The 9,459-nt window shown below is 42.4% G+C and overlaps 1 long non-coding RNA gene across 1 annotated transcript; it reads left to right on the forward strand.

The window, feature by feature from the left end:
* Positions 1 to 501: 501 nt before the first annotated feature.
* LOC133259782 (uncharacterized) lies at positions 502 to 9,297 on the forward strand. Its single transcript, XR_009740522.1, has 4 exons — positions 502 to 516; positions 7,223 to 7,744; positions 8,601 to 8,894; positions 9,129 to 9,297. It is a non-coding gene; the product is annotated as an uncharacterized LOC133259782 (long non-coding RNA).
* Positions 9,298 to 9,459: the final 162 nt, after the last annotated feature.

The raw sequence follows: 9,459 nt of genomic DNA on the forward strand, positions 1-9,459 counted from the left end.
TTCAGTATTTTTGCCTGGAGAATTCCATGGACAGAGAAGCCTCAGTTCAGTTACAAATCCATGGGGTAGTGGAGTCGGACATGGCTGAGCGACTTTCACTTCTCCTCATACCTTTAATTTGCTTCACTAGTTTAAAAATCTATTTTAGATTATAATTTTTTCTCAGCTTTGTGGTGATATTTTACTGGGGATTTTAAAACTCCTCTTTCAAATGCTTTTAAGGTTTGCTTCTCATTTCTGTTTTTTTAAAAAGGAGTCTCTTTATACAGCTTATATGATTTCCAAATTTCTTTCTGATTTTAAAATCAGAGTCAGGAACTATCTTTTGAAAGGAGTATCTTATTTGAGTGGGAAGGGTTGGAAGTAATAGGTTTCTTAATTTAGCTCAAGGGCTCCCTCCTCTGTTGCAGTTTTCCTAATACATAGGTGGACTTCTCTTTCCTAGGCACTTGTTGAAAGAGGAGGGCTCCCACCATCAGACCTGGCCACTATGAGATATTACTCCAGCATTGCAAGGTAACAACCGCTTTCATAAATACCCTGTATTCTTCTCTATTTATTTTATTCATATCTCCCAGCACTTGTGTCCTGCCTTGCTTATTCTCAGACCCACTCACTTCAGCTCCCACTCTAGGTGGGCACTTTGCTTTCTGAGACGTGAATATTTTCTAATTGGAAGTGTCAGTATGGGAGGGAGCTGGGGTATGGCAGGTCCTGTGCAGAGTCTCCATCTACATGCATTTCAGCTGCTCCCAGACTGCCTTCCTGCAGGGGTTGTAAATCAAATGCCTATCTTTCCCCAGACTCCTTCATATCCAGGATTTCACGGGTGATTTGGGTTCTTACAATGAGATGTGCTCATACAATAGCTGAAATTCTTTTTCTGCTTGAACTACCTAGGTGATTTCTTTTGACTGCCTCTGATTCATGCACTGTTTTACTTTTACATTATGACATATTTTATACATCCCTTTGTAACACTTATAATGATTATATGTGTATATAATCATTTCTTTAGATGCAACTCTCAATTACCCTATTTTCTCCACTCACGTGATTACTTGAATGCTTTATTCTAACCTGTAATGAATTTGGGTGGCTCAGTGGTGAAGAATCTGCCTGCCAATGCAGGAGATGTGAGTTTGATCCCTGGGTCAGGAAGATCCCCTGGAGAAGGAAATGGCAACCCTCCTCAGTATTCTTGCCTGAGAAATCCCATGGACAGAGGAGCCTGGGGGGCTACAGTCCATGAGGTTGCAAAAGAGTTGGACACAACTTAGCGACTAAACAACAACAAATTATGAATTTTGATTTTCTTTATTCAATATGTTCAGATCATAAGAGTAGTGATTTTGCTGTGATGAAATAAAATTCTTATTTCCAGGCAGGATAAGAAAAAATTGGACATAAAATTCTCTCTTGCATCCATTTGGGCCTCTTCCCTTCCTCCCTAACGTGTAGTGTGCACTTGCATTACATATTAACCAAACTTCCTCGAAGATAGGAACATCTGCTTGACCATAAAGATAACATTTTCCCCTTTCTTCTGACATTAGCAATATAATTTCTTCAAAGGACAGTATTCTTTCCCAACTCTGCGGGAGATCATAGACTTCCCACCCTCTTTATATGGGCTTACCGGCACTATGGTCCTTGGTGAACTTTGTATAAAATATCAGTATGTCACTTTGGTATGTGATCCTTTGTTTCAAAAATGTGTATGCCTGTGCCTTCAACTTGCACCTGGCGGAACAGTTTCTCAGAGCTTTCTGAGAGTCTCTCTTCCGGGTTATAATCCTAGTCTGGTTCAAATAAAATTCCCTTTCTTCTTAATTGTTAACTGAACTTTCATCAACCGTTGTAACAAGAAAAAAATTAGAAACTGATATGGATAAAGGCAGAGCTACCCTGCTTGTCCTCTTTCCCGTCCCATCATCATCATGTAACCAGTATTCACAGCAGTGGCTATTCCTTCAAACACTTTTCCTTTTTCACACATAAGTATTTTCATATACAGGAGTTCTATGTTCAACTGGAATATTATCGAAACCCATATAGTACTCTCCAACTTTTTTTTCTGTTGGTAAGATTGCATGGACATCACTGGAAGTCAGTAAACAGAGATCTAGTGATATTCATTTCTTGGTAATATATTTATAAATGTAACAGGATCCCATCAGACATGATGAGTTTTTTGGTAAAGCAACATTTATTTATTTTTCTTCTCCTTCCTTCTATCCTGTCTTCTTAACCTGTATCCTCCTTCAACCACTTCAGTTCAGTTCAGTTCAGTTGCTCAGTCGTATCCGACTCTTTGTGACCCCCATGAATCCTAGCACGCCAGGCCTCCCTGTCCATCACCATCTCCCGGAGTTCACTCAAACTCATGTCCATCAAGTCGGTGATGCCATCAGCCATCTCATCCTCTGTCGTCCCCTTTTCCTCCTGCCCCCAATCCTTCCCAGCATCAGAGTCTTTTCCAGTGAGTCAACTCTTGACATGAGGTGGCCAAAGTACTGGAGTTTCAGCTTTAGCATCATTCCTTCCAAAGAACACCCAGGGCTGATCTCCTTTAGAACGGGCTGGTTGGATCTTCAACCACTTAGGGAATGTATATTAATATTATGCTGTGCAACCTTCTTAATATGACAGTAGTGATATTTGTTTACTATAACCAAGTTAGAAACATACTCTCATTATGTGCAAGTCATCTCTCTGGTGACTCTCTGTTTTTTTTCATTTGCGTATCTATCTATGGTTGTTGTAATACCACATTATCATAATTATTACAGCTTTAAAATAACACTTGATATCTCCTACATCAAGTCTTATTAAATTATTCTTCTTCAAGAGTATTTTTGCTATCTTGCCTTTTGCATTTTTTGTATGCATTTCAGAATTGCATTGCCAAGTTTCTCTTGGTTTACTTTCGCAAAAACTTTTCTGGGGGTTTGATTGCATTGAGACTGAAAATCAATTTGAAGAGAATTGGCATACTTATCATATTGAGTCTTCCAATCCATGAACATCATATACGTTTCTGATTTGGGGGTATTAAAAATGTCTGTCACTAAAGTTTTATAATTTTCTTTGTAGCGTTTCTGCACAAAACCTATTATGTGTATTTATAAGCTCTTCATGTTTTATATGATTATACAAATTATTGATAGCATATTAAAAAGCAGAGATATTACTTTGCCAACAAAGTTCTGTCTAGTCAAGGCTATGGTTTTTCCAGTGGTCATGTATGGATATGAGAGATGGACTGTGAAGAAAGCTGAGCACCAAAGAATTGGTGATTTTGAACTGTGGTATTGGAGAAGACTCTTGAGAGTCCCTTGGACTGCAAGGAGATCCAACCAGTCCATCCTAAAGGAGACCAGTCCTGGGTATTCATTGGAAAGACTGATGCTGAGGCTGAAACTCCAATACTTTGGCCATCTCATGCGAAGAGTTGACTCATTGGAAAAGACCCTGATGCTGGGAGGCATTGGGGGCAGGAGGAGAAGGGGATGACAGAGGATGAGATGGCTGGATGGCATCACCGACTCGATGCACATGAGTTTGGGTGAACTCCAGGAGTTGGTGATGGACAGGGAGGCCTGGCGTGCTGCAATTCATGGGGTTGCAAAGAGTTGGACACGACTGAGCGACTGAACTGAACTGAACTGAAAAATTATTGAAGTTTCATTTGCTGATTTGTGTTGTTGATTTATGTAGTACCATTGAGTTTTGTATATTTCCTTTGTATGCATCTATTGTGATAAATTCTCATTGATTCTAACAATTATCTGTAGATCTGTTTGAAATTTTATGAACATAGTTGATTTTTGTGTTCATGAATCTATGTTCTGTGAATAAGATTTACTTAAAATCTTCCTTTTTCATAGAATCCTTGTTGATAATTTTATTTTTAAACAGCTTTATTGACACATAATTGACATGAGTCCTTATTAAGCTCTGGTATCAAGATTATGTTTACTTCATATGACATGCTGGGAATTGTTTCTTATTTTCTATTTATGTCATATTAGAATTATTTGTTCCTTGTTTGCCTTATAGAATATGCTTACGAAGAGGTCTGATCCTGGAGCTTTTCTTTGGTCAAATATTGTTGACCATTGTTTCCATCTTTGCAATGGTTTTCTACTTTTTCTTGGGTCAGTTACAGTTTAGAAAGTTACTTTTTCTATGATCCTTTTGTAGTATTTAGGACTTTTTTTTGTCACGTGAATTGAAAACATTAATGAAACAATTTCACCAATTTAAGGATATCATGAAGCAGAAATGCATAAGTCCAGAGCAGAAAGAATCGAACAACAGCAGGCATTATCTAGAGAAGAGGAGAAAAGAGTGCCACCCTGAGCTATTTTGAGCAGGTCTAAGAATGAGTTAAAATTTTTGCTTACAAACCATATCACAGATAAAGACTTTTCTCTATAATATGTAAGGAGTGCTAGAAATTGACAAGAAAAAAGCTAAGGAATATATAGGAAAATGAGCAAAAGAAATAATGTTTTCAGATAAAGAAATATAAGTAGCTTTTAAGATATGAAAAATGCTTGAAATAATTCATGATGGAGAAATGCTAAAGTCTCTCACTGTTTCCATTGTTGCCCCGTCTACTTGCCATGAAGTGATGGTACCGGATGCCATAATCTTAGTTTCTTGACTCTTGAGTTTTAAGCCAGCTTTTTCACTCTCCTCTTTCACTTTCATCAAAAGGCTCTTTAGTTCCTCTTTACTTTCTGCCATAAGGGAGGTATCATCTACGTATGTGAGGTTGTTGATATTTCTCCTGGCAATCTTGATTCCAGCTTGTGCTTCATCCAGCCCAGCATTTCACATGATGTGCTCTGCATATAAGTTAAATAATCAGGGTGACAATATACAGCCTTGATGTACTCCTTTATTTTCTTGAGCTCTAAAATCACTTCAGATGGTGACTGCAGCCATGAAATTAAAAGACACTTGCTTCTGGGAAGAAAAGCTATGACCAACCTAGACAGCGTACTAAAAAGCAGAGACATTCCTTTGCTGACAAAAGTCTGTCTAGTCAAAGCTATGGTTTTTCCAGTAGTCATGTATGGATATGCGAGCTGGACTATAAAGAAAGCTGAGCCCTGAAGAATTGATGCTTTTGAACTGTGGTGCTGGAGAAGACTCTTGGAGAAGACTCCTTAGACTGCAAGGAGATCAAACTAGTCAATCTGAAAGGAAATCAGTCCTGAATATTCATTGTAAAGATTGATGCTGAAGCTGAATCTCCAATACTTTGGCCACCTGATGCAAAGAACTGACTCATTGGAAAAGACCCTAATTCTGGGAAAGATTGAAGGCAGGAGGAGAAGGGGATAATGGAGGATGAGATGGTTGGATGGCATCACTGACTCAATGGACATGAGTTTGAGCAAGCTCCGGGAGTTGGTGAAGGACAGGGAAGCCTGGCGTGCTGCAGGCCATGGGGTTGCCAAGAGTAGGACATGACTGAGTGACTGAACTAAACTGAACTGAGAAAGATGCTAACTAAAACCTTCAGCAGTGCATCACTTCTCACTCATAAGATTGGTAAAAATCGAAAAGATTTTGCTCATGTTTAATTTTACTAGCTATGCCAAATATATTTTCAAACAGGTTGCATGAATATACAGTCTTACTAGTAACGTGTGACAGTTTCTTCTCTCTACAAAACAATGAGGAAAAGGTAGACAACCCAGCGAGAAATGAGCCAGATGCTTGAGTTAACAGAAAATTAGAAAATCCAAGAAAGTGGTTACCTGTGTGGAAGATGGACAGGTAAGAAACTGGCGAGGAATAAATGTTGATACGGCATATATACAAGAAACACTCTCTTTTTGTTCTTGGTACGTGAGTGCAGGCTGCCATTTTAATGTTTTAATTCTTTAAGGAGTATCAGTTCTACACACGTTTTTGTCTGCATAATTTATTTTGTGAGGAGCTTTTTCTTTTTTTAAGTAGCCTGCCAACTCCAACATCTTGTATTTGTTATAGCTCCTTAATGTTTCAGCAGCACTGGTGGACACGATGAGGTCTGAGTCCCAAGAAACAAAGGATGGAGATTTAAACTGTTTGACTATAAAATACTTAGTTTGCTTTCCTCCCTGTCTCAAGGCTATGGTTTTTCCTGTGGTCATGTATGCATGTGAGAGTTGGACTGTGAAGAAGGCAGAGCACAAAGAATTGATGCTTTTGACCTGTGTGTTGGAGAAGACTCTTGAGAGTCCCTTGCACTGCAAGGAGATCCAACCAGTCCATTCTGAAGGAGATCAGCCCTGGGATTTCTTTGGAAGGAATGATACTAAAGCTGAAACTCCAGTATTTTGGCCACCTCATTCGAAGAGTTGATTCATTGGAAAAGACCCTGATGCTGGGAGGAATCGGGGGCAGGAGGAGAAGGGGACGACAGTGGATGAGATGGCTGGATGGCATCACTTACTCGATGGACATGAGTCTGAGTGAACTCCGGGAGTTGGTGATGGACAGGGAGGCCTGGCGTGCTGCGATTCATGGGGTCGCAAAGAGTCGGACACGATTGAGCAACTGATCTGATCCGATCTGTCTCACTCAGAATTCAACTGTTATTTCCACACTTCAGTTTCTCTCCCGGACAATACCTAATATCTGGGTATTCATTTTTTTTACTCTGAACTTGGACAACAGTGACAAAAACCAACTCAGACTAGCTTAGGTAGTTTATTGGGTCATAACCGAACTATGGGAAAGGTGTGGGAAGAACTGCTCTCAAGATAAAAGGGAATGAAGGGCTGACTGGTCCCGTCTGAAGCCTCTCTTACCATCATTTTTCTGCTTTTCTAATTGAATTAGATTTATTTTTCTCAATATATTCCCTTCTCCCAGACTGATACCATAGCTTCAGAAGTTTTCAGGCTCATCTCTCCTATCTTTACCAAAAGGAGGGACTTCCCCTTAGTGTCCATTTAAATGAAGGATATCAATAGACCACACACACGCATACACACACACACACACACACACACACACACACTCTGATCTGTGACTGGGTGTCAGGCTTTCATGATCAAAAATTCCCATTAGATTCCTAAGTTGATGGTACAAAGAACCAGGAGTTCTTCGCAAGAAACAGGGGGCCTGTTCTAAAAAGGTGAAAGTCTTGTTGGATGTATGCACTGTAGATATCCACCTTATAGATGATTTCTACTTTCTTCCTTTTATTTTACAGGTGTTCCCTCTCTTCTTACTGAGATTTCAAGAGCGTCACAGAACTATGTGACTATGAAAACAGTACCCGGGCCCTACCACTGACTTGTTGAATGAATGTGGGTGATTCCTCTCTCTCCTTTGGGCTTCATACTCTTTAAGTATAAAGAATTTGGTTATGATCATCCCTACAGCCCAGCCAGCCTTACTTCTTTGTGAGAATGTGAGATAACTCTTGCAGCTATTAGAAATGATGTAACAACCGCCATTTCTCCTTGTGGATAATCCCTTGGGGAGGGCCCAAGGTCCCTCTCATGATAGGGGTGGATATTTCCTGGCAGAACTAAGAAAAAGTAAGTCTTATCCCTTTGATACCACAGACCCACCCTTGGCACCAGGCCAACCTGGAGCTGCATAAAACTAGGCTTAGCTTCAGCTCTCAGCTATATGCCTCCTGACAACATGAAGACTACAAGCTTCTTGGTCCAGGTGGTGGTCCTTCTCGTCCTTGGGACTCTGGTGGCACAGGCAGCTGTCGTAACAGGTGAGTGGATGAGTGGCCTGGGTGGAGCTGGCTTGGGTTGAGGAGAAGATGTTGGGGGCAGCCTGGGTCTTGACAGGGGGCAGCATGCAGAGCTGGAGCCCACTCTTCAGCCTGGACAGAAGGTTTTGAGTGTATCCAGAGAAGTAGGAAATTGCCCACTAGACTCCATGTGCATTCTGCCCCAGGACTGAGAAATCAGGGCTGATTGTGGAAGGAGTGTTGTAACATGACCTTGGTCTCAAGCATTGATACTTGGACAGAACATGCAATGAAGTAAGGAGCACCAGGAATCTGGGCCCTGGGTGTGGGGGGGTCTCTTCCCTGCCTGCCTGTCCCATCAAAGCACATCAGTCCTGTAAGAGGAGGTTAAGAACTAACAGGGCCTCAGAAATCATGGAGTCTGAAGACCTCTGTTTTCCAAATCAGGACACTGAGACCTAGAGTGAGGTGAGGAATTGTCAGGACAATCTACAGAGCAGGATGGAGCTCAGGTCTCCTGGCATGTATCTCAAAGCTCCTTGTCCTTCCACCAAGTTTCCTCAAAGATGACAATGTGTCCTCATCTCCTGAAAGTCACTCCTCCCTGGCATATCCTCATGAGGGCCCCAGGACCCAGAATGGAGGGTGAGGGGAAGAAATGGACACCCAAAGGAAACCTGGTCCTATGGAGCTTTCCCCCAAAGCCCAGGAACAGCCATCTGAAAGTTCAGACCCTAGCTAGCCCTGGTGAGCCTTTTCTATCTCAGTGTCCCTCAGCTTAAGGGACACCACAGTGAGCAGTGGCTGGACCTGGAGGAAAGACTAGATAGTTGAAGCAGACACATTGGTCTAAATGTGGGGATATTCCTTTCAACAGGTAGTCCGAAAGGTCAAGGAAATGTTGTAGTCAGTGGAAAGGGTCCAGTCAATGGTCAATCTCCTGACAAAGGACAAGATCCAGTGAAAGGTCAAGACCCAGTCAAAGGACAAGATCCAGTCGTAGCACAAGACCGAGCCAGACTTCGATCCAAGCATGGCTTCTGCCCCAGGGTTCCGATCCACTGCAACATGTGGAATCCCCCTAACCAGTGTTGGGGAGATGCTCAGTGCCCAGGGGCCAAGAAGTGCTGTGACGGCTTTTGTGGGAAGACCTGTATGAATCCCCGGTGAGGTGAGAAATGGGTGGAGGGAAAGGAGGCCCGTGAAGGGGCAGAGAGGCCGACTGGCAGAGGGCAATCCTAAGCTAGTGGGGAGAGGACATGGGAGGTGATGGAGAGACTGAGGGGTCTCAGGGGCTACAACTGGGGTCCTGAGAAGGATGGCATGTGGACTTGGTCCTGCCTCCCACTGCCTCTGAGTCTCTCACCTGCTGACTCACGTTTCCGATTCTCTTTTCTTCTACCAGGTAGAGTCTGTGCTTGTGCACCTGTGAAGTCCCCAGGGATGCAGGCCCCGGTGCCTGTAGCACGACCCTCTCCCACACTGCCCCTTCTTCCTCTCATCCGGGAGGCCCAAGCTTGAGCATGGACTGCCTCCCTCATGGACTTTCCAATAAAAGACTGCTTTCAACTCCATTTGTTTCTGGCTCCTGTGACCTCTGGTCCCCTGAGAGCTCCAGGGAGATGGGTGTGGGATTGGGACTTCCTGTCCCCAGTGGAGAGTGGAACAGGACCCATGACAGATGTTCTTGGGGTGTGAAGGAGAGCCGGGGCAGGAACAAGAGGCCTATTCCTAGG

The sequence above is a fragment of the Bos javanicus genome, chromosome 13, assembly GCF_032452875.1.
Source record: "Bos javanicus breed banteng chromosome 13, ARS-OSU_banteng_1.0, whole genome shotgun sequence".
NCBI classification, from domain to species: Eukaryota; Metazoa; Chordata; class Mammalia; order Artiodactyla; family Bovidae; genus Bos; species Bos javanicus.